The sequence below is a fragment of the Eschrichtius robustus genome, chromosome 4, assembly GCF_028021215.1.
Source record: "Eschrichtius robustus isolate mEscRob2 chromosome 4, mEscRob2.pri, whole genome shotgun sequence".
NCBI classification, from domain to species: domain Eukaryota; kingdom Metazoa; phylum Chordata; class Mammalia; order Artiodactyla; family Eschrichtiidae; genus Eschrichtius; species Eschrichtius robustus.
In genome coordinates this window covers 8,653,119-8,677,435 of record NC_090827.1, presented here as the reverse complement: position 1 = coordinate 8,677,435, position 24,317 = coordinate 8,653,119, and the positions used below count along the sequence as shown (strand labels likewise).

Genomic DNA, 24,317 nt, shown 5'->3' with positions numbered 1-24,317 from the left:
AGTCGGGAAAAGAGCCAACCGGGTCGTGACGTCCCCGGTGCGCGACGGCACTTTACGGCAGCGCCGCAAAGCGAAGACGGCGCAGGCTTCGTAGCGCCGGCCTCGCTCGGCTTTTCGTCCTTGCTCAGCTGTGTTTGGGACCAGGTTGGGGAGGCGGCTGGGGAAGCGCCGAGAAAGCAAAAGAGAGAAGCGGAAAGTGAAAGGAGCCGAAGAATTGGAAAGGGAAAGAAAGAAAGGGGGTTGAGAGAAGTGTGTCGTCCTGGCTGTTCCGGCAGGAAGGGGTTACAGGCGGCTGATGTAGTGAGCCACGCGTGTCTCAGCCATATCTGAGTTATGAGTGGTGGCAGGGAAAGGAGGCAGGTGAGAGACTTGCAATCCCCGCATCCGAGGCTTTCCTCTTCCTTTTCTACCAAGTTGTTCACTGCAATGGGTAGAAGTCCCAACCCGCGGAGGAGTAAACCAGTTGTGGGATAGGCACAGAGCCTGGAAGAGAAACCGAGGGCTAAGACGCGAGATAACTGCAGAGGCAAAACTTGGCCACACGGGAAATTGGAAATCAAGATTGTTCAGAAGTTTGTAATGTGGTTTTTATGTTTGATATTCCTTGTGTTATTAATGTGTGGAAATATTTAACTTGCAAGTGCATAATCCACTGGTTCTGTGGTGTGGTGTGGACACAGACCGTATAAAACTTTTGACCATCTCAAAAACCAGATTTATCAAACCTTAACAACTGTTCTGAAGGCTGTAGAGCTCTCGGCATATGAAGGCTCCCTCTGAACCTCTGCACTGAGACTTGTCCAAACTCTTGCTGACGAAAGTTCAATTAACTGTCAAGAAGAAAAAAAGGGAATTTTATTTGAGCCAAACTGATGGTGATAACACAGGAAGCAGTCTCAGAAAGCTCTGAGGACCATTCTGCCTGTTAGAAATCGAAGGCACAGTCATATACATTTTTGAAACGAAGGATCATACATCAAAATGACCGACTAATATTTTACATAAACGTCACCAAAGATACATAGTCCAGGTAAGCACATGCCAAGCAAGCATCTAATCCCTATCCACCCCACGCCCCCTCACCTAAAGAGCTGGGAAAGGACACTGTTCTTTTAAGAAGTTACATTGCTAGGGTCAGAATAAAGGAAAAAAAATGATCTTTGTGGTTGCGCGGGCACTCCCGTGTTTGAGAAGTTCTGGTTAACTGTAATAAAGATGCACACTGCACATTAGGGACGGAGGAGGCCCAAACAAACAGAGGGAGAATTTTATGTTTAATTTTTTCTTGTCCTGCCTTAAAATATAAATTGTATTTCATCACTCTATTATGGCTTCTAGCAGCTTAAGGTCTTGCCCCTAGGGTGATCCTAGCGCCCCACCCCTTTAAAATACCTGCCTAGAAAAGCTCAACACTGCCCGAAGAATTTGTGATTTGTTCCAGGCAAAACCTGGATAGGCAGACAGACCCCAGAGCCCTCTCTTGGAGCAGCTACTTTAGAAAGCTTGCAATTTAAATTCTTTTCTCTGCCCTTTGTGATATAAATCTACCACCCAGAACTGTTTCCTTAAGGACTTGTGAGCCCCTCTCTCTAAGATGCAGATAGTCAGGGAGATAACTCCATGCTAGCTCCCAGTCCTTGTGGGAGGATAAGGACCTACCTTTCTTCAGCTTGCGCTACTGCTTCCTCTCATAAAGATAGAAGTTTCTTTCTCCCCTGACAAATGCCAGTTAACAAACCCAGATGGCCTAGTCACGTGGATCACCCACCCACCCACCCCTTTACCACCCCTTAGTGACTTTCCCTTAGCGCACTCCAGCCTTTGAAAAGTCTTCAGCCTTCTGATTCAGGGAAGTGGAGTTCAGTTCATACTGTAGTATTTCTGAACAAAATATGTCCTTACCACTTTCGTGTCCAGCTTTGTTTATGTCTAACAATCCATCCGGGTAGCAAAGTTCTATTATTAAAATATGCTTGCTTTTTTAAAAATAAATATTTGGACTTGGCTTCCTGTAGTCAGATAAACTTTGCTCTCAATGTTGTTGACCGCCCTTCACCTCTGCTTAAGCTGGTATTAAAAAACAAAATTCAACTGAGTGAATTTGAAGACCTAATTGGCTTCATTAAATGATTCGTGAATCAGGCATCATCCCATCTAACAAATAGAAAGGAGCTCCAAGGAGCTGTACAATGGAAGGTTTTTTAAAAGCAGGAAGGAGGGGACAAGGAAGTCAAAAAGAAAAGAAAGGATTATTTCAGGCAAGGTCACCTTCTTTTGGGAGAAGGGTAGGGGTTTATCATGCAGATCACATCACTAGTGTTGATCAGGAAATTCCAAACTGATTGGTGTAAAATTACATTTCTCTGGTTATATACCCAGTACACATATATACAATGGAATATTACTCAACCATAAAAAGGAACAAAATTGGGTCATTTGTGGATGGACCTAGAGAGTTTCATATGGAGTGAAGTAAGTCAGAAAGAGAAAAACAAATATTGTATATTAATGCATATACGTGGAACCTAGAAAAATGGTATAGATGATCTTATCTGCAAAGCAGAAATAGAGACACAGAGGTAGAGAACAAATGTATGGATACCAAGGGGGAAAGGAGGAGGTGGGAGGAATTGGGAGATTGGGATTGACACATATACATATTGATACTATGTATAAAATAGGTAACTGATAATATACTGTATAGCACAGGGAACTCTGCTTAATGTACTGTGGTGACCTAAATGGGAAGGAAATCCAGAAAAGAGGGGATATATGTATATGTATAGCTGATTCATTTTGCTGTACACAGCATTGTAAAGCAACTATACTCCAATAAAAATTAATTTAAAAAAATAAAAAATAAAATTACATTTCTCAGGGACTTCCCTGGTGGTCCAGTAGTTAAGACTCTGCGCTCCCAATGCAGAGGGCGCAGGTTCGATCCCTGCTCAGGGAACTAAGATCCCACATACTGTACGATGCGGCCAAAAATAAAAAAACCCAAAATTACATTTCTGAGCGAGGCTGAAACTGCACTTAGGTGTTAAGTTTTAGTTTGCTTCTGTGGGGCTTAACATAAGTGACCCCACTTTGGACCTACTGTGCCTTTTTTAACACTGGAAATGTATTAGGCAGGCTCTTAAAAAGGCTCAGCTCATCCAAATTAATTCAGCTGACAAATTACTCATTAGGGAGAAGAGGAGCAAGGTAGTGTGATTCACAAAACCTCTGATCAAAGAACGGGAGAAACAGGAGTTCTCATAGGAAGTTCCTCAAGCCCTAGTCTTCTAACGCTGCATTCCTTAAGGGGAGGTTGGAGTGGACTTAGTTTAAAGAGCTACACAACAATGCAAACAAAACCAACTCCCTGACACTGGGCCTGCACCACAACTGGCTCAGACAGCCAGGTCTCCTAGGCTTCTCCCTTCAGAGACATGTACTCCCAGCTCTGCAAGAGCATAGTGTGTGTGCTGCAACCCACTCTTGGGCAGAACAGAAGTGCCGTCTTGAATATTTACTGTTTTATATTACTCTTTATCTACCCACATCCCAAATTAAATGGGTGTCATCAGACCTTAAGAAAGTGAGGGCTTTTGTTTTTTATTTTATTTAGAAACCAGATACCAACATTTAAGGGCATCTTGTAATAGTTGGTGAAACAGACAAAAGATGCTGAGAAATAAATACTTTTAAATAGAAAAGCATTGTATGTGATTAGTGGAATTGATATGTATGCTAAAAATAAGAATTCCAATTGTTTCCCCCCTTTTCCATTTATTTTGTATACAACAAATATTAACTGATTACTTACTATTTACCAAGCACTGCCCTAGATGCCGGGAATACAACCGTGAATGTAATGGAGGAAAAACTTTTTCTCTACCCTTCTTAATTTTTTTTTGGCTTATTTATTAATTAAGACAGATTAACAGGGGACTTCCCTGGTGGTGCAGTGGTTAAGAATCCACCTGCCAATGCAGAGGACACAGGTTTGATCCCTGGTCCGGGAAGATCCCACATGCCGCGGGGCAACTAAGCCCGTGCGCCACAACTACTGAGCCTGCGCTCTAGAGCCTGCAAGCCACAACTGCTGAGCCCGCGTGCCACAACTACTGAAGCCTGTGCACCTAGAGCCTGTGCTCCGCAACAAGACAAGCCACCGCAATGAGAAGCCCGCTCACTGCAACGAAGAGTAGCCCCCGCTCGCCGCAACTAGAGAAAGCCGCGTACAGCAATGAAGACCCAACGCAACCAAAAATAAATAAATAAATACATTTATTAAAAAAAAAAAAAAGACAGCAAACTACATTTGCATCCCTTAACTAGGGAAGGGCAACCATCAAGTTTCAAGGAAGCATCTGGACTGCGGACGCTGTCAATTAGCCTTGTAACTTTAAAAGGAATTTATCAAATTTAGCAAAACAAGTGACAACTAACCCTGCAAGATCGGCTCAGGAGACCAGGAGAAAGTGAGTAAAAGATGACTCTGGCTGCACACCAAGTCGGGGCTGCGGGACCCAGGACTAGGAAGCTTTGCTCTCTGGGTTTTGTCCCTCCCAGATTTCTGAGCTGACGAGCAGTCGCTCCACACTGCAGCTTGAGCCAATTGTGAAAGACCTAACCAAGCCCAGCCCAGCAGAAGGAATGGTTTCGGGGCTGTGTGTTTCTCTTTGATAAAGGAGCCCTTCCTTGTTCTTGCTTTTACTCTCTCTGGTATTTGATGGAACAACCCCCCAGAAGCAATTTAGAGTGACTGGTAAAACAAAGTATACCAAAACCTCGCAGCAACCAGGAGGATGAAGCTCTTTCTGGACTGCCTCCAGCTTCTGTCCTTACTGCTCATCTGCACCTTAAGAGTCTCTCCTGAAGCTTTTCATTCCTAAGAAGAGAAAAGCAGTCACCGGAGAAATCGTCCTGATTACTGGAGCTGGACGCGGAATTGGGAGACTGACTGCCTATGAATTTGCCAAACTTAAATGCAAATTGGTCCTGTGGGATGTAAATAAGGTAATAGTGCTTGCTGTGTTTTACTTTCTGGTACCTTTAATCTGTGTTGCATTTTGCTGGCAACAGCCCCCTACAGCATCTCTGTTAAGCATGAAGAAAAAAATTACTAGTTTTGCCATTTTATAGACGGGGGAAAAACATGGATTAATTAATGTGCTGATGATCACATGATAAACGAACCTAGAGGATATGATTCCCAGTTACTGCCCATCACCAATTTGACATCGTAAATTTATCTTCACTTTTGCCCTGGAAATAATTTGTAATCTCCTCCTGAACCTGATTTCACTGATCCTGCTGTCTTTTTTTCTTTCTTTCTTACTTTTCTTTTTTTTTTTTTTTTGGCCGCCCTGTACAGGCATGTGGGATCTTAATTCCCCAACCAGGGATCAAACCCGTGCCCCCTGAATTTGGAATGTGGAGTCTTAACCACTGGACCGCCAGGGAAGTCCCTGATCCCTCTATCTTAATCATATGGAAAAAGTCATAGTTTTAGCTAGTATATTAAAAGAGTAAGAGGTTTGCACCTATTAAGAGAAAAATCTTACAGTTACTGAGGAAAGTGCATTTAAAAGATAGCCAACAGAAAGCAACATTACTATGCCATAGTAATTGCCAAAAGGAATTTTTAAAATCACCTTTTATTTAAAAACAATGAAAAAGAAAAAAAAAAGAAACCTTCAATGTAATTCCCAGAATAGGTGTACCTTAAGGAAGGGAGGAGGACTTAGACTCTTACCTTTTATTATTCGGCCTGTGTTAGATGGACAAAGGGGTTTCTGGGAGGCACTTGATGGCGTAAAACACCATCCCGTACACATTAGTCAATATCCAATGCTGTAAACAAGAATTCAGGGGATTAAGGCTGGCAGAGAGCTAAGCAGTGAGCGGGTGACTGAGATGGCATCAAGTACCCATTGACTGTCTGTTACCTAGATACTAAGAACACAGTGGCGAACAGGAGATAGGGTCCCCTGCTCTCAATCTAGCAGGGAAAATAAACATTAAATAATTACACGTGCAACGAAAGGTAGAAACTAGGCCCAGCCTCATTTGACGTGGTCACAGCAGTGCTTGGCGTGCATGGTGGTGTGGTCAGACTCAGATGAGCTCTGCACTTCATGGCTAACCTACTCAGCATCATGGGTAGCTTCCTAGAGCCTTAGGTTCCTTTTCCGCAAAACATACAAAATAACAGTACTTTCCTTAGAGGGCTGGGAGGATTACACCAAATAATGCACGCAAAGCATATAGTGCAGTGTCTGGCACATGGTAAACACACTACGATGTTAGTTATAATTATTCCTTCACAAAGGGAAGTTTAAGCTAAAATTCAAAGATGTATAAGAGTTCGGTTACGCATCTGGGGTTGAGACTCCCAGTGCCCAGTGCTGATTTGTACAAACGTTTTTCCGATCTGGAGTTAAGTGCATTTACCCAATAAATAGTTATCGAGCACTTACTATCTGCCCGGCACTGTTCTAATGCAGAACGGAGGATACGGCAGTGAGGAAAGCCTTAATGAGCTAGGGACAATAAACGAGACGTGCTGCATAATAAAATGTGTAATCGTTGGATGTTGATAAGTGTAAGGAGATGTTGTCGGATTGAAGATACACCAGCTAAATATAGGGAAAAAATAGTAAGGTCAACTGAAGTTCCTGCGTGTGCTAAGTTTCCAGCCAAGGGTGGTTCAGCCTGTACCTGCCCTGGCTTCAACTATTGACGATGCCAGTAACAATAAGAAAGAAGGAGGGAGTAGTCAAAAAACTCATGTTATTCATACGGGGGAAAGCCATGTCAGGTGCTCTGATCGTCACAGGCACCAGCCAGTTTCCGAAGCCACCAATAATGATGGGCGTGACCATAAAGAGAATTATTACAAACACATAGGCTGTTACTACCACATTATAAATTTGGTCGTCTCCGAGCAGTGTGCCAGGTCGACCTAATGCAGCAAAAATTAATAGGCTCAGGCCAGTGCCCACTATTCCGGCTCAAGCACCAAATAGCAAGTATAAAGTACCAATGTCTTTGTGGTTGGTTGAGAATAATCAGTGGTTTATGACCATAGGTAAGATGGCCTAGCAGGCATTAGGCTGTAAATCTAAAGATGGGTTAAGTCCTCTTCTTGCCAAGCCCTGTGGTGAATTGTTCACATTGAATTGCAAATTCAAAGAAGCAGCTTCAACCCTGCCGGGACTTCTCCGCGTTTTTTTTTTTCCTGCGACGGGAGAAGTAGATTGAAGCCAGTTGACTAGGGTATTTAGCTGTTAACTAAAAATTCGTGGGAGATGTATCCCTCCAATCTAGTGAGGATTTAGCTGAATTAAAGTGTTTGATTTACATTCAACTGATGTAGGATATAGTCTTGCAGTCCTTATTAGGCCGGAATTAAGTCAATTATACTTGCTGAGGACTTTGAAGGCTCTTGGTCTGATTTAACCTAAATTCCTACTCCAACGCTGATAGTATTGGTGTGAGGGGTAGAAGGATTGTGGATATTCAATTATGGTTGGTAGGAGGATTATTGGTTTTGTAGAGTCAAATTGTCATTTTATTTTCATGTTGTTTGTGGAGGGGAGTATGGTCAGTGCCGTGGGGTATGTGAGTCGTAGGTAGAAGTACAGGTTAAGTAGTGCTGCGATGGCTATAAGTGTGGGTGAGATAATATTATAGTGTTTTGCTATTTCTTGAATAATCATTCATTTAGGCATGAAACCTGACGGTGTTGGGAGTCCCCCTATTGATAGTAGGGTGGTCATGGTGAGGGTTGTGATTACAGGTGCTTCGTTCCGTGTGTGTGATAGTGAGAGTGTAGCAGTGGCCGAGCTGTGAATAAATAGTGTGAATATAGTGAGGGTTATTGTGAAGTCGATTGCTACGTTTAGAGTTGGTATGGTTGGGTTTTATAGTAAGACGGCTGTTATTCATCCTATGTGGGTGATTGATGAGTAAGCCATGATTTTTCGGAGTTGGGTTTGATATAACCCTTCTCACCCTCCGATTAGAATGGAGAGTATGGACAGGGATGGTATTAGATTTAGGTTGATTGATGGTGAGATTTGATAAAGGATAGATAGAGGTGCAAGTTTTTGTCATGTCAATAGGATTAGGCCTGCCGTTAATGGGATGCCTTGTGTTACTTCGGGCACTCAAAAGTGGAAAGGGGATAGTCCCAGTTTTATGGCCAGGGCTATTGTTATTAGTGTTGATGCTGTTGGAGTATTTTTGTAATGGTTCACTGGCCCGAGTACAATAGGGTAATGATGACTGCTATTGTAAGTAGTGTGGATGCGGTGGCTTGTTTTAGGAAGTACTTAGTAGAGGCCTTTATGGCTCGTGGGTTAAAGATTTTTATTATAACGAGGATAATGGCTAGTATATTCATCTCAAATCCAAGTCAGGGTAGCGACCAGTGGGAGCTGGTTATTACAATTATAGTCTCTAAAACGACGGTTGTTAAAATAATGATAGAGATAATGGGGTTTATTAGTACGGGGCGGGTATAAACCAACAATTTCAGGCTATGGGCCCGATAGCTTATTTAGCTGAACTTACTGTAGAATGTGGTGTAATATGGTAGCACAGAGAACTTTGAATTCTCAAAGGTAGGTTCAATTCCTATAATTCTAGAAATAAGAGGGGTTGAACCTCTATTATTTACTCTATCAAAGTAAATCTTTTGTCAGACATATTTCTTATGTTTGTGGGGGGGTTGCTTGCCGTTATGATGGGTAGTGTCACATGTGTCACATGCACAGGGCTGGCGCTAAAGGTAGGAAGTTTTTTCAGAGTAGGTGTATTAACTGGTCAAATCGGAATCGAGGATAGGATGCTCGAATTCATAGGAAAGATATTGTTAGTAATAATGTTTTAACGGTGAGGTTGATTGTATATAGCTCTGGTGTATATGGGTTGTGAAATGCTCCTAAAAGTAGGCTTGTTGTGAACATGTTTATTATAATGACATTGGCGTATTCTGCTAGGAAAAATATGGCGAAGGGGCCTGCTGAGTAGTCTACGTTAAAGCCAGATACGAGTTCGGATTCTCCTTCTGTTAAGTCGAATGGAGCTCGGTTAGTTTCTGCTAGGGTGGAAATAAATCATATCATGGCTAGTGGTCATGATGGGAAGATCAATCATAGCTGTTCTTGTGTTGTGGTTAGGGTTAAAGACCCGTTTATGAAGAGTACAGATAAGAGGATAATTGCTAGTGTTACTTCATCTGAGATCGTTCGTGCTACTGCTCGTAGGGCCCCAATTAGTGCATGTTTTGAGTTGGAGGCACTTAACAGTTCAGAGTGTTCAGAGTTATATATATATATATATATATATATATATATATATATATATATATATATATATATATATATATATATATATATATATATATACCTGAATCTCTGTCTTGTACAACTGAACCTAAAACGACATTGCAAATCAACTATACTTCAATAAAATTAAAAAAAGAAAAGAAAAAGAAACAGAAATAAGCAAGAGGAAAACAATGAATTAAGACAGCAGTGCCCCTCTAGCTGAAGGAACCTAAAGGAAAAGGGACTTCAAATGGTGGCTTAGAATCCCAGTTTACAAAGCAGCTTCAACAAAGAGTAGTGCATTTGTAGACAAGAGAGAGGACATGGGAAGATTTAGGCTTTCAAGGGCAGCAAAATGTGGGAAGTTAAATCCACAGAAGAGAATTAATGGAGTGAGGTTTGTGCGCAGATTCCTCTGGTGTCCACTCTGGGCTTAAAGCATCTGCATCCACTAAAATGAGAAATTATATCCCACCTCTAGGCAGAAAAGGAAAATTTTCTGGGTTTTCTTCTTAATTGCTTTCTGCTCAGAATAATTTTTTATGTCAAAAACGTTTATTTAGTGGTGACATATACTAGTTTCCTTCAAGTGCAGCTTACAGAGGAACGATTCTCAAATGTTAGGGTGCACCAGAATCACCTGGTCGGCTTTCTGTAATGTGGATTGATTTCTTGACTCCCCACCCCACCCTGTGAATTTCTGCTCAGTAGGTTGGAAGTGGGGCTTAAGAATCAGTAGGTTGAATACATGTGTGCATGGTCCTGATGCTGCTGGTCTGGACAGCACACTGGAGACCCTGGGCAGACCCTGCTTGCAGAGGGGTCCTCCCTGTACCTTCTCCACACCTCCACCTCCCACTGCCCCAAATTTTTCTTAATAGTGTCATCAGAGACCCAGGTTTCCAAGCCCACAGAATAGTCTCAGTTCCTACTGCAACGCTTCTTCTCGGTCTGTTCAACATTAGGAGAGTTTTCTCTATCAGTCTCTTGAGTGTTTGAACACCCCGTGAGCAGAGGCACTGACTGCCTTTAGTTCTGGACTATCTTTTCAAGGATACTTGCGTGAGGAACTGCTTAGGAAAATCTGTACACAGTCACCCTCCAGAGCAGTGGGAGGAGAGATTGCTGTGCAACATAATAAAGGTGATGTCCCGCTCTGAGGCAGAGATTGGGCAGGCTTGCCTGCAGCCCAGTAGAGAAGCTGGGGCTGTCCTGGCCTGGAGGTTCGTCGGCTGTGCTGTGAATTTGCTGCGTGCACAGCAGCCATCTAGGCCCATCCATGGTGAAAGGACAGGGGGACCCGATGCTAACGTGGAGCTTGTGCTGCCCGCTGTGCCGCAAGTGAGAACACGCTTCGCGTCTGATCCGAGATGATACTGTCCCGCCAGCACCCAGGGCACAGGGGCAGGCTAACTTGTTAGCTCAAAACCAAGGCAAATCTCAGACCCTTCATAGTTCTTAACATGTACATTCTCAAATGTTTTACCCCAAACATTGTAAAGGCTTTACTCCCCGGATCTTGATTTCTCAATGTCCTTCACCAATAAAGGCAGGTAGGGTGTCATGGAGAAATGGTTGGAAAGAACGAGACTGAAAGCTCACGTCTGACAGCAGGGATGTGTTCGGAGACTAGTGAGGACCTGCCAGAAGGATGCAGAGGCAGGGCAAAGGCCTCGACAGGCCCAATGCAGAGCACTCTGGACCTCAGCAAAGAAGATATAAGGGGTTATACACATTGGAGAAAAAAGAATTCACGAGCCCAAGAGGTACCTTTAAAAAGGCCAGAGGGGGAGTCAGGGAGGGAAAGGTCTTCTTTAGAGAGGATGCCAGCAGTGAAGTGTAGGCATGCAGAATTAGAGAACCACCATCTGCTACCCACAATGGCACCACTGAGCCAGCAGGAATCTTCACTGGTGGTCAAAGTCTTCGTTAGGGAGCAGGGTATCAGGGACAGACCACTTGGCCTGTGATGATGAAGGAGAAAGGGACCTTTATCATGGAGACATGCCCAGACACCACTTGAACCAAGTGCCCAAACTGACATTGTGCGTCCCCTAATGGGATGCAGTGGGAGGAACTCTACGTCACCCAGGGGATGTCCTGGACAAAAATGTTCAATTGAATCATGAGGAAACAATGAGGCAAATCTAGAATGGGGAACACTGCAGGAGACACCTGGCCTCAAGTTTTCCTAAAAGTCAATGTCTTGAAAGACAAAGAGGGAGAGGGACAGGAGCAGTGTTCTAGATGGAAGATAATATGGGGGGTGAGGAGTGTTTTCATTGCCTTGATGGTGCTGGTGCTTTCATGCATTACACTCACGTCAGCCCCCATGAAACCGTGCACCTTAGTGTGTACTTTATTGCTTGTCAATCATACCTTGATAAATGTATTTTTTAAAAGAGTCAGGGAAACTTTTCTAGATTAAAATAGCTGAAACAAAATGACAATGTACGAACATTAATTGAGATCTGAATTTTGAAAATAAATGTAAAGATGGCTTTGCAACGATTGGAGAAATGAATGTTATGTATTAATCAAAAACATATTCCTTCATTACAGTAATGATATTGTGATTCTGTAGGAGACATTCTCATTTTTAGGATGTTAAACTTGAATATTTAGCAGGTGTCTGAAACTCCCAAATGCTTTAGCAAAACAATTTAAGAGATAAACAAAATGGATATATGGAGAGAAATAATACACTGTGACCAACATGTCCATTTGACAGTTGGAGGGATGGGTATATAGGTGTCAATTTTACCATTCTTTCCATTTTTCTGTAGATTTGTAAATATTTTTAAAAAGAGTGTGGAAAAATAGGAGTGTTTGCTTCTTGCGAGATCGATTCCTGGGATTAAGTGAATTGGTGACTTGGAACAGACTCAGATACAGTCACTTTTTAAAAATATTATACCCTACCATATTGTATGAGTTACTTCTACAGTACTACTAATGAGGATATATTATTAAATTATGCGGAACAATCTCCTTCCCATCTTTGCACCCACTCTCACTCCTCAAAATCAGAGTGTTAGAAATGATTTTAACACCATATGATGTGTACAGATCGAGCAAAAATATACCTAAGTTCTAGGCACTTCTATAAGTGTATAGTTGATAACATACCTTAAAAAAAATAAAAACGAAAGCTAGAAGTAAGGTTTTGGGGTCAGTACTTGCTAAGGTCTCCTTGTCCTCTGACTTTTTTATAATCTACTAATTCCCTAACATTTTCCTTTTTTGGGAGGCTGATCTCACGCTGATATAACTTACAGAGTAACTGATTTGTGCCCGTTACGTGGAGAATATACATCTACACTTACTATTAACAACATCGCTGTGACTTTTGACTTATATTTATTTGGCAGAGAACTGAGATCACCCCAAAGCTCAAGCTCATTCTGCTTCCCCCGCACATGGCTTGTCTCTCATCCTTCCATAAATCCTCCTTGTATGGAAGTCTTACGAATCATGCTTTACCTCTTTTGGGACTTTTTTTGGGAGAATATTCTCAAATCAGGAATTAGCACGTCAAGGAGGAGTAAAGGTACAGATCTAAGTATTTTGAAAGAGACAGGCTGTTGTTACAGCCCAGAGAAGTGACATTCCCTCCGGGTGGCCCCGAGTAAATCACCACTCTAAGCCTCCCTTTCGACATTTGTCTATGGGAGACAATTCTTCCTACAACAGAGAATTCTCATGAAGTTTTCATGGGAAGTTTGACTAAAGCATAGAGCAGAAGGTCTAAACTATAGTAAAGTACTCAGTAAAGGGTAGCTTTTATTTTAAAATGAGAGGGCAAAGAATACTGGAGGAAAGGCTGATCTAGTGAAAGGATATCCTTCCTCCAAAAGCTTTCTTTTCCCATCATGAATACAACACTTTCCATTTAAGCTTTTTTGCTCACAGTTGACCCCCCCCAAATTGAAATATTTGTGTGGATATGGGATAATTTCTAAGACCCAAAGTAAGTGAAAAAAGGGGCAGGGGTGTGGTTAGAGAACACTTCTCTCAGTTGTGGTTTAGAAGGCATAATGGACATTCGCCTATATGTGCAGAGACCACTTCCAGTATAGACCTAGAGCTGGAAACATTCAGCTCTGACACGTGCTGCAGTGGCCAGTAGAGGACTGAACACCCTGCATTATTTTTCATCTATTCATATCAGTTTGGTTGTTCAAAAGCTTTCCAGCAGATGGTGCTAGACACTATTCAGTGCACAAGTCCTTAGGACAGGAATTTGTGTCCACAATGAAAATAAAAGCCGTACCCCCTCTACTGAATGGAAGGTCATCCACACTGAAACAGGGCAATAACTGCATTGCTTTAAAAAAAAATATATTGAAGTATAGTTGATTTAGAATGTTTTGATAGTTTCTGGTGTACAGCAAAGTGATTCAGTCATATTTATTATTTTTCATATGTATATCTATATATACATATGAAATATATATATTTATTCTTTTTCATATTCATTTCCATAATTGTTTATTCCAGAATATTGAATATAGTTCCCTGTGCTATACTGTATGTCCTTGTTGCTTTTCTATTTTATATACACTAGTTTGTATATGCTAATACCAAACTCCTAATTTATTCCTCTCCCACGCCATTTAACCTGTGGTAAACATAAGTATGTTTTCTATGTCAGTGAGTTTATTTCTGTTTTGGAAATAAGTTCATTTGTATCATGCTTTAGATTCCACATATGAGTGATATCATGTGATAAATGTCTTTCTCTGCCTGACTCACTTCACTTAGTATTATAATCTCTAGGTCCATCCAAGTTGTTGAAAATGGCATAATTTCATTCTTTTTTATGGCAGAGTAGTATTCCACTGTATATATGTACCATATCTTCTTTATCCATTCATCTATCAAGGGACATTTAGGTTTCTTCCATGTTCTGGCTCTTGTGAATAGTGCTGGTATGAACAGAAGGGTGCATGTATCCTTCTGAACTATAGATTTGTCCAGATATATGCCCTGGAGTGAGATTCCTGGATCATATTTTTAGTTTGTTTTTTTTTTTAATTTATTTATGGCTGTGTTGGGTCTTCGTTTCTGTGTGAGGGCTTTCTCTCGTTGTGGCAAGCGGGGGCCACTCTTCATCGCGGTGCGCAGACCTCTCACTATCGCGGCCTCTCTTGTTGCAGAGCACAGGCTCCAGACGCGCAGGCTCAGTAATTGTGGCTCATGGGCCCAGTTGCTCCGCGGCCTGTGGGATCTTCCCAGACCAGGGCTCGAACCCGTGTCCCCTGCATTGGCAGGCAGATTCTCAACCACTGCGCCACCAGGGAAGCCCATATTTTTAGTTTTTTAAGGAATCTCCATACTGTTCTTCATAGTGGCTGTAACAATTTACATTTCCACCAACAGTATAGGAGGCTTCCCTTTTCTCCATACTCTCTCCAGCATTTGTTATTTGTAGACTTTTTGATGATGGCCATTCTGACTGGTGTGAGGTGATACCTCATTGTAGTTTTGATTTGCATTTCTCTAATAATTAGTAATGTTGAACAACTTTTCATGTGCCTATTGGCCATCTGTATGTCTTCTTCGTAGAAATGTCTAATTAGGTCTTCTGCTCATATTTTCTTTTTTTTTTTTTTTTATCATTGAGCTGTATATTGTGGAAATTAAGCCCTGATTGGTCACATCATTTGCAAATACTTTCTCTGAGTCCATATGTTTTCTTTTTGTTCGTTTATGGTTTCCTTCACTGTGCAAAAGCTTGTAAGTTTGATTGGGTCCCATTTGTTTATTTTTGCTTTTACTTCTATTGCCTTGGGAGACTGACCTAAGAATACATTGCTACAATTTATATCAGAGAATATTTTGCCTGTGTTCTCTTCTAGAAGTTTTATGGTATCCTGTCTTATATTTAAGTCTTTAAGCCATTTTGAGCTTATTTTTGTCTATGGTCTGAGGGAGTGTTCTAACCATTAATTTACATGCAACTATCCAGTTTTCTCAACACTGCTTTCTGAAGAGACTGACTTTTCTCCATTGTATATTCTTGCCTTTTTTGTCAAAGATTAATTGACTGCAGGTGTGTGGGTTTATTTCTGGGCATTCTATTCTGTTCCATTGATCTGATTTTGTTCCAGTACTACACTGTTTTGATTACTGTAGCTTGGTAGTATTCCTCTGGAGTCTGGTAGGGTTATGCCTCCAAGTTTGTTCTTTTTCTTCAGGATTGCTTTGGCAATTCTGTGTCTTTTGTGGTTCCATATAAATTTTAGGATTATTTGTTCTAGTTCTGTGAAAAATATCATGGGTCATTTGATAGCAATTGTATTAAATCTGTAGATTGCTTTGGGTAGTATGGCCATTTTAACAATGTTTATTCTTCCAATCCAAGAGCATGGGACATCTTTCCATTTCCTTGAATCATCTTCATTTTTCTTTATCACTGTTTTATAGTTCTCAGCATATAAGTCTTCCACCTCCTTGGTCAGTTTTATTCCTAAGTATTCTATTCTCTTTGATGCAATTTCAAATGGGATTTTTTTTTTTTTTTTACTTTCCATTTCTGGTATTTCATTGTTAGTGTAAAAAAAATGCAAAGATTTCTGCATGTTAATCTTGTGTCCTGCTACTTTGCTGAATTTGTTTACCAGTTCTAATAGTTTTTGTGTGGAGTCTTTATAGTTTTCTATATAGAATATCATGGCATCTGCATATCATGACAACATTACCTCTTCCCCTCCAATTTGGATACATTTTATTTCTTTTTCTTCTCTAATTGCTGTGGCTAGGACTTCCAATACTATGTTGAATAGAAGTGGTGAGAGTGGGCATCCTTGTCTTGTTCCAGATTTTAGCAGGAAGGCTTTCAGCCTTTCATCCTTAAGTATAACATTGGCTGTGGGTTTGTCATAAATGGCTTTAAATATGTTGAGATATGTTGCTTCTATACCCACTTTGGTAAGAGTTTTTATCATGAATGGATGTTGAATTTTGTCAAATGGAATTTGTTCATCTATTGAGATGATCCTGTGGTTTTTGTCTTTTATTTTGTTGTTATGTATCACATTGATTGATTTGCATATGTTAAACCATCCTTGAGACCCTGGTGTATGATCTTTTTTATGTGTTGTTGGATTTGGTTTGCTGATATTTTGTTGAGAATTTTTGAATCTATACTCGTCAGAGATACTGGCCTGTAATATTATTTTTTGGTAGTGTCTTTGTCTGGTTTAGTATCAGGGTGATGATGGCTACATAGAATGACTTTGGGAGTGTTCCCTCTTTGTAAATCTTTTAGAAGAGTTTGAGAAGGATCAGTATAAGGTCTTCTTTGTATGTTTGGTAGAATTGCACAAGGAAGCCATCTGGTCCTGGACTTTTGTTTGCAGGGAGTTTTGTCTATCACAGATTCTATTTAATTTCTAGTGATGGGTCTGTTCAAATTAGCCATTTCTTCTTGATTCAGTTTTGGTGGGCTATATATGTTTCTAGAAACTTGTCCATTTCTTCTAGATTGTCCAACTTGTTGACATATAACTGTTCATAATATTCGCTTGTGGTTTTTTTATTTCTGCGGTATCAGTTGTTATTTTTTGTCTTTCATTACTTATTTTGTTTATGTGGGTCCTCTCTCTTTTCTTCTTGGCAAGCCTGGCCAGAGGTTTGTCGATTTTGTTTACCCTTTCAAGGAACCAATTCTTGATTTTATTGATTTTTTTCTATTGTTTTTATTTAATCTTTATTTTATTTACTTCCTCTCTGATCTTTATTGTGGTCTTCCTTCTGCTGACTTTAGCTTTTCTTTGTTCTTCTTTTTCTAATTCTTTTAGTCAGTAGGTTAGGTTGTTCATTGGAAATTTTTCTTGTTTTTTGAGGAAGGCTGGTATTGCTATGAACTTCCCTCTAAGGACTGCTTTTGCTGCATCACATAGATTTTGTGTGGTTCTGTTTTCATTGTCATTTGTCTCAAGATACTTTTTTATTTCTTCTTTGATTTCATCATTGATCCATTGGCTTTTTTAAAAATTAATTAATTTATTTTTTGTTACATTGGGTCTTCATTGCTGCATGCGGGCTTTCTCTAGTTGCAGTGAGCAGGCTTCTCATTGTGGTGGCTTGTTATGGAACACGGGCTCTAGGCGCATGGGCTTCAGTAGTTGTGACACACAAGCTCAGTAGTTGTGGCTCACCATCTCTAGAGCACAGGCTCAGTAGTTGTGGCACACAGGCTTAGTTGCTCTGCAGCATGTGGGATCTTCCCAGACCAGGTCTCGAACCCATGACTTTTGCACTGGCAGGCAGATTATTAACCACGGCACCACCAGGGACGTCCCCGTGTCGCTTTTTTATGTTTCTTCTCCCTAGATGGTAGGATCCCCAGTTTGGATAAAAGCTATTGTCTCTCTCCCCGAATTATAATGATTAAGTGAATAAAAGAGCACTTAATGCTAGTTGAGTGGAGGATTAGGTAAATAAGCTGATAAGAAGATGATTGGATCTAGTAAGATGATGGAGGCAGAACACAGGGCTGAAGTTCAAGATCCTGCAGCTGTTACCACTTAGCTGTCAACTGAAAAGAGTAGTTTGTGTTTGAGCTGACCCCAGGATCTCTCAACACATCACAATGTTTTGAAAATACATGCTGCTCCCAAAGTCCAAATCTGGTATATATCCCCTAAACAAGTCAGCTTCTACACTCTCCTTACTGTGCCCTACCAGGACTTCCAGCTTCCTCTGACCCTCCAAAAAGCGGAAAAACCCCAAGAAAGGACACTACTTACAGGAATTATAAAAGGAAATCAGGTCAAGTTCCCACCTCCTGGATGAGCAAGCAATGGGCCCTGCAGGGAAGGGGGAAGCAGCACCAGGCTGAAGGGATGTGGGGTCACTCCTCACCCAGAGCAGAGAGGGACCGGTTGAACATCCCTTGGCCTCAGGCAAGTGGACTCAAGAAAGGCCTGGGGACTCGAGCAGGTCCGTGTGGGGACAACTTTGGCACCCTGGGCTGGGAGCGGGGCAACTGGCAAGAGCACCTCGCCATAGACTCAGGGTGCAAGGGAGGGGTCCTCAGTGTCACCCAGGAAACAGAAAACTCAGTTTTCCAGTCCCTCTCTCAAGGGGTCTGCTGAGAAGATCTTCAGGAGGAATACCCAGTTATGTCACAAGCCTGATGTTGTCAAGGGAGCTTCCCACTAGGAGGAGCAAGAAGAAACACCAGGAAGAGAAACCCTTGTGTGAGAAGCGCAAGCAGGTTCTGAGCCCGTTCTGTGAGAAGGACCTGGAGCTACTGCGTCCCCAGTGCAGGGTCTCCTCTGACCCCCACCATCACCCCCTGGGACCCATGGAGCAGGCTGCAGCCTGTCACACGAGGAGGCTCAAAGGCTACGCTGAGCCCCTGGAAAACAAGTCGAAGACACTGAAAAGGTGTTAGAAATGCAAGTCTCAGAATCTCTTGAGTTGTTGTGGAGGGTGGAGAATCAAAGGGGGCTTTAAAATTAAGTTGTTTAAACAATTTAGGAGTTTCTTGGAAAAGAGAAGGAAGTAATTCTTTACAAATTACAGTTTGAAGAAAATCAAAAGAAAACAGTAAAATTCTCAGAGCATGAGTCCACACTGAAAAAGTTACTGATTGAAATGGCAGAAAGGTGTATGCAGGCAGACCTGGAGTTCCTCACATGTATTAAAAGTGTCTGCAAGAAGTTTGGAAACCTATACACTCCAGCAGTCTTTTCATTTGAATTAAAGAAAAAATGGATTGATCTCCTGAAAACATTTTAGCCTACAGAAAGTGATCAACATTTTCAAGCTCAATACGATACTAGATATTGAAACTGAGCTCCCCAAACTTATCACCTCAGAAGACAGAAAAGGGGTAGCATTAGGAAAGGTGAAATCATGCTTTCCTTCCTTACAATATCACAATGTTACATTTTTACCAGCTGTCCTGAGCCTTCAGAGGGTTGTGTCTGGCAGGCATTACTGGCACGTGGAAGGAAGAGGCAGTGGTGAATGGGCCGTGGTGTCTCTAAAGAGTCTGTTCCCTGGGAGCTATGACCTTGCCATCCCCCAAAGGCGGAAGCTGAGGAATCCTTCTCTGGTCGTAACACCTGTGTTGCCTTGGACACAATAAAATCCAGGACGGTTGGTATTTTTCTAAATTATCAGTTGGAAGAGGTTTCATTTTGTAATTGAACAGTTCCTTTATCAATACATTAGTACTTACCCTGATAGTTTCTAAGAAAAACTTAGGGCTTATTTTTACACCAGACCTACCTGGGAGACATTTGCAGGTTGATATTTTGAACTCTGGTTCATGAGAGTATTATGCAATTAATTATTGTGGGATGATATAATCTCAAGAATTAGATGGGTTTTTGTTGTGAATTTTTAAATATTAAGTTTTTATTTTTTAAAAAATTTATTTATTTTATTTTATTTATTTATTTTTGGCTGCATTGGTCTTCGTTGCTGCATGCAGGCTTTCTCTAGTTGCTGCGAGCGGGGGGCTACTCTTCGTTGAGGTGAGTGTGCTTCTCATTGAGGTGGCTTCTGTTGTTGCGGAGCATGGGTTATAGGCGTGTGGGCTTCAGTAGTTGTGGCCCGCGGGCTCAGTAGTTGTGGCTCACAGGCTCTAGAGCGCAGGCTCAGGAGTTGTGGTGCACGGGCTTAGTTGCTCCGTGGCATGTGGGATCTTCCCAGATCAGGGCTCAAACCTGTGTCCCCTGCATTGGCAGGTGGATTCTTAACCACTGTGCCCCCCGGGAAGTCTTGTTGTGAATGTTTTAAACTTTAGGTTTTGAAATAGTTGTACATTCACAGGAAGTTGCCAAGTTAGTGCAGCATGTTTTGTTTTTTATCGCCTAGAAGATGGCCCTTTTCTCTGTTTCACTAACTATACCATGTTATTTAGCACGCTTATTTTACAGAAATGTTGCAAGAAACAAATGCAAACTGCTTTGGCAATTCCAAAATAAAATATATAATAACTAAAGGTTTTTTCTAACACTGTCTTTTCAAATTTTCATAAAGGCACTCACAGCATTTATAATTTTCCTATATAGTCTCCATTTCTAGAAATTCACCAGTTTATTAAATAAGTTGCAAATACTATTCTTTCAATATACTGGAGAAAAGGACCTTTTACTTTCTGTACTGTTGGAGACTGGGAAGCCCACTTAATGCCTGAAAGTGTTTCGAGCACTAATGAAGAACCGTGTCTAAAGGGAATGGTCGGAGTGGAGGAGATAAGGCAGGAAGCCACTTGGAAGGGAATGTGACCAGTGATGTCGTGGTGACGGCTGAGGTCCTCCAGCCTGGGCTGACAGACTCTCCTCCCTGCTGAGAGTCAGCACATAAGTGGTCACGTCAGCTTAGTCTACAGGACTCTCGGAAGGCGGGTGGAGGCCACTGTGCCAACTTGCAGACCTGCCCTCTTCGGCAGTGGCCGAGGCTGCACTGAAGCCCCCTTACGAAAATCTAAAGTAGAAAAAGTATCATGTTTGACTTTTTGTTTGTCTTTCTTTAGACAAATTCTTTTCGGAATTCTAATTGTTTTGCTTTTGTCTCATGTTTAAAATCATGTCTGAATATAACGTTAGTCAAAATACCACATGGATGTGTTGTATTACATTAATGCTCAAGCACCATAATTTTAGAAAACCCTTATATTTGGAGGCCTGTGGGTATACTGTTTACAGTTTCTGGCAATAAAGAGTTTTCCCATCCTATATTTGTAATTTGTTTATTTCTGTGTATTTTGTGTATTTGTTTATTTCTCTCTACTGTGAGAAAGGTGCTCAGAGAGCTTCTGAGAACCCATTTCAGTGAGGTGAGAGTGACCCTGCACCGATCAGGATAGCCATGCTCGGCCGTGGTCGTGTCTGTTGCTTAGCAAGACGGAAGCTAGTACTTACTTGTGTAAAGTGCAAGGCGGGTCAGCAGGGCGCCGCTCCCTCACCCCGCCCAGCGGTCTCCCTCCCTCAGCCCTGAGATGCTGTGGGTCAGGGTCACTGCAACTAACAAGAGGAGAGTCGAGGGACCAGGTGAGCAAACTCACACGCCCAGCGATGATGGCTGAGCCCCACAGGAAGAAGAAATATTACTGAACCACATTCGCTTTGCTGGATGGGCAGCTAGTCAGAATGCTGAGATGCGGGCAGCAAAGAAACAGTTTTTTCTCAAGGCCACTAAGTGAGAGGATGGGAGAACAAGTCTCGTATCGGCCTCCCTGCAGGTGAGGTGCTCGGGGTATTTATAAACAAAGCAGCAGGGAGGTGTGAAGCTTGGGGAGCCTGGGAAAGGTGGTTGAAAAAAGGTGCAGGCACGGGTCTTCTGTGCACATGTAACTTAGCTACAGGCCTCCCAACCTTCTGAGGTTGGACTTTCAGGCTGCCTGACGTCAGAAGGTCTTAGATCTTATACTTGCACATGACTAGTGGAGGGGCAGTGGTCTCATGTAGTCTATTTTTGTTTTTAATTGAAGTATAGTTGATTTACAGTGTTGTGTTAGTTTCAGGTGTACAGCAATGTGATTTGGTTATATATATGTGTATATATATACACACATATATATATTCCTTTACAGATTCTTTTCTCTTATAGGCTGTTACAAGTTACTGAGTGTAGTTCCCTGTACTATACAGTAGGTCCATGTTGTTTATGTATTTGGTTATTTATTTGATATATAACAGTGTGTATATATTAATTCCAAACTCATAATTTATCCCCCATCTTCCCCTTTGGTAACCATAAGAATGTTTTCTATGTCTGTGAGTCTATTTCTGTTTTGTAAATGAGCTCATTTGTTTCTTTTTTTTTTCTTTATTTTTTTTAGATCCAACACATAAGCGATATATGATGTTTGGAGTTCTCTGACATACTTCACTTAGTATGATAATCTCTGTGTCCATCATGCTGCTATAAATGCCATTATTTCATTCTTTTTTATGACTGGGTAATATTCCATTGTGTGGGTGTAAATATATATATATATATATATGTATGTATATGTACACACCACATCTTCTTTTTCCATTCATCTGTTGATGGATGGTCCTATCCAGTCTTAACTGGCTCAGATCAAACTAGACACTGCTGACTCCAAGTCCCTGGAAAATCACTGGGGCCAACGTCGTATTGTTTGTGGAGGACATGCAAGTCTTACAACGACCTTGATCAGTGAAAGCAGGTGAAATGGATTAAAGCCACAGTTTCAGAAAGACACGTCTTCCTTCCTGGCAAGGACTTGATCAGTGAGAAACCCTGAACTCTTTGCTACAGCCCTCCCAATGTCCTTTCTGTCTATAAAAGAGATCTCCTCTCCATCTGTGCTGGGGATTTGTACGTGGCTCGCCATGGTGGCAGATCCCAAATGGCAGTTCTGTGAGAACCAACCCATCTTTTCTGGAGAAACTTCTGGCCATCTATTTGTTTCAGGTTAGCAAGAGGGAGCTTTAAAATGGCACACTGAGACTTAAAAGCCAACACCAGGAGGGGACCCACATTTTCTCTTATTCTGTTCCCTGAAACAAATTGCAAAGCCCCACTCATCTCAAGGGGGCTGTAAAGGTATATGTAACAAGGGGTAAAAAAAAAATAATGTTAACCACAATTCTTGAGTCCAATTAGACACTCATGAAATTTACATTAATACTGAGGGCTAGAAATAAAACTTTCCAAATACAACTTATAAATACATAAACATAGAAACTGTTAATAATTTTGGCTCAATTTGATAGCAGTTGTTCAATAAGTTCATAGAAGATATTTCTTTTAAGTAAAATAAGCCTTAAAACAGTTTTCATTAGGAGAATTATAAAGCATTATTATTATGAAATTTTGGTGATTCGTCAGAAAAAAATCACGGAGTGTGATGTCTAAACACAATGGAACGAAAGAAGAAAAATCTCTTAACTGAGAAAGGCTTCTGTGGAGGAGGATCTAGGAGCTACGTAAATGACTGGAGTGACGTGCTGAAGACCAGAGGTGGGTGGAGGTACGTCCCAACCAGAAACACACAGTCACACACACACACACACATTTCGTGCTTTGCGTGGTTCTGATACGCACAAAGTTCTGTCACTCTGGTTAGTTAAAGAACATCCCGCAGTGGATCAAATGTCATCAATAGTTAACCAGGGTATATTAACCATATTTCCATAAAGTATAAACTATCTGGACCCAGAGGGTGGGGTCCCCGACCAGAGAGGATTACTCCCAGACCTTGAAAGCTCATGAAATTGTTCTGCTGGATTTCAAATTTGCCCTAGCAACGTGGTGCCGCCACACCCTGGTCTTCTCTCCAGCACACGTTGTCTATAACAGCGACTCTCCTAATGTTAGCTATTTTTGCAATCTGGGTAGGCTGAGGATCTCCAAAATCATCAAGTCCTGCTTTTATTTTATTTTATTTACTTATTTATTTTCTGACTGGTCCCCTTAATCGATGTCCCTCCTCTCACATTTTTCTGTAAGCAGCAAGAAGGAACCAGGACACACCCTCAACACATTGCTTGGAAATCTCAGCCAAATATCCATGTGATTCCCTCTCAAGTTCTGCTTTCCACACAGCTGTAGGACACAATTCAGCCATCTTTTTCCCCCACGATATACCAAGAGTCACCTTTCGTCCAGTTTCAAGTCACACGTTCCTCATTTCCATCTGAGTTCTCACCAAAGCACCTTTAAAATTCATGTTTCTGCCAACATTCTCCCTAGGACAGTATGCGTATTCTCAAAGGCTAAAATTATTCGTCATGAGCTCCCTGTTGGGCTGGTTAGTGACACTGTCATACCATATGGGTTAGAATACAGAGGACTAACAATACTAGTAGGGAAAACCAGAATCAGGCTGGAATCCTGATGAAATGCCTAAAAGGGACAATCGTTCCATACAGTTGAATCTCCTAGGATAGGTGATTTGAAGAGTCGATGTCCGTCTCCTCTTCACACTTGGACTCAGAGCAATCGGACATCAGACCTTATCACTCAGTTGACACTGTTTTCAGAAATTTCATA

General features: G+C 41.5%; 1 long non-coding RNA gene across 1 annotated transcript; it reads left to right on the top strand.

Moving 5' to 3' along the window:
- Positions 1-90: 90 nt before the first annotated feature.
- Positions 91-23,005, top strand: LOC137763579 (uncharacterized). Its single transcript, XR_011073817.1, has 4 exons — positions 91-1,030; positions 19,241-19,442; positions 19,780-19,822; positions 22,135-23,005. It is a non-coding gene; the product is annotated as an uncharacterized lncRNA (long non-coding RNA).
- Positions 23,006-24,317: the final 1,312 nt, after the last annotated feature.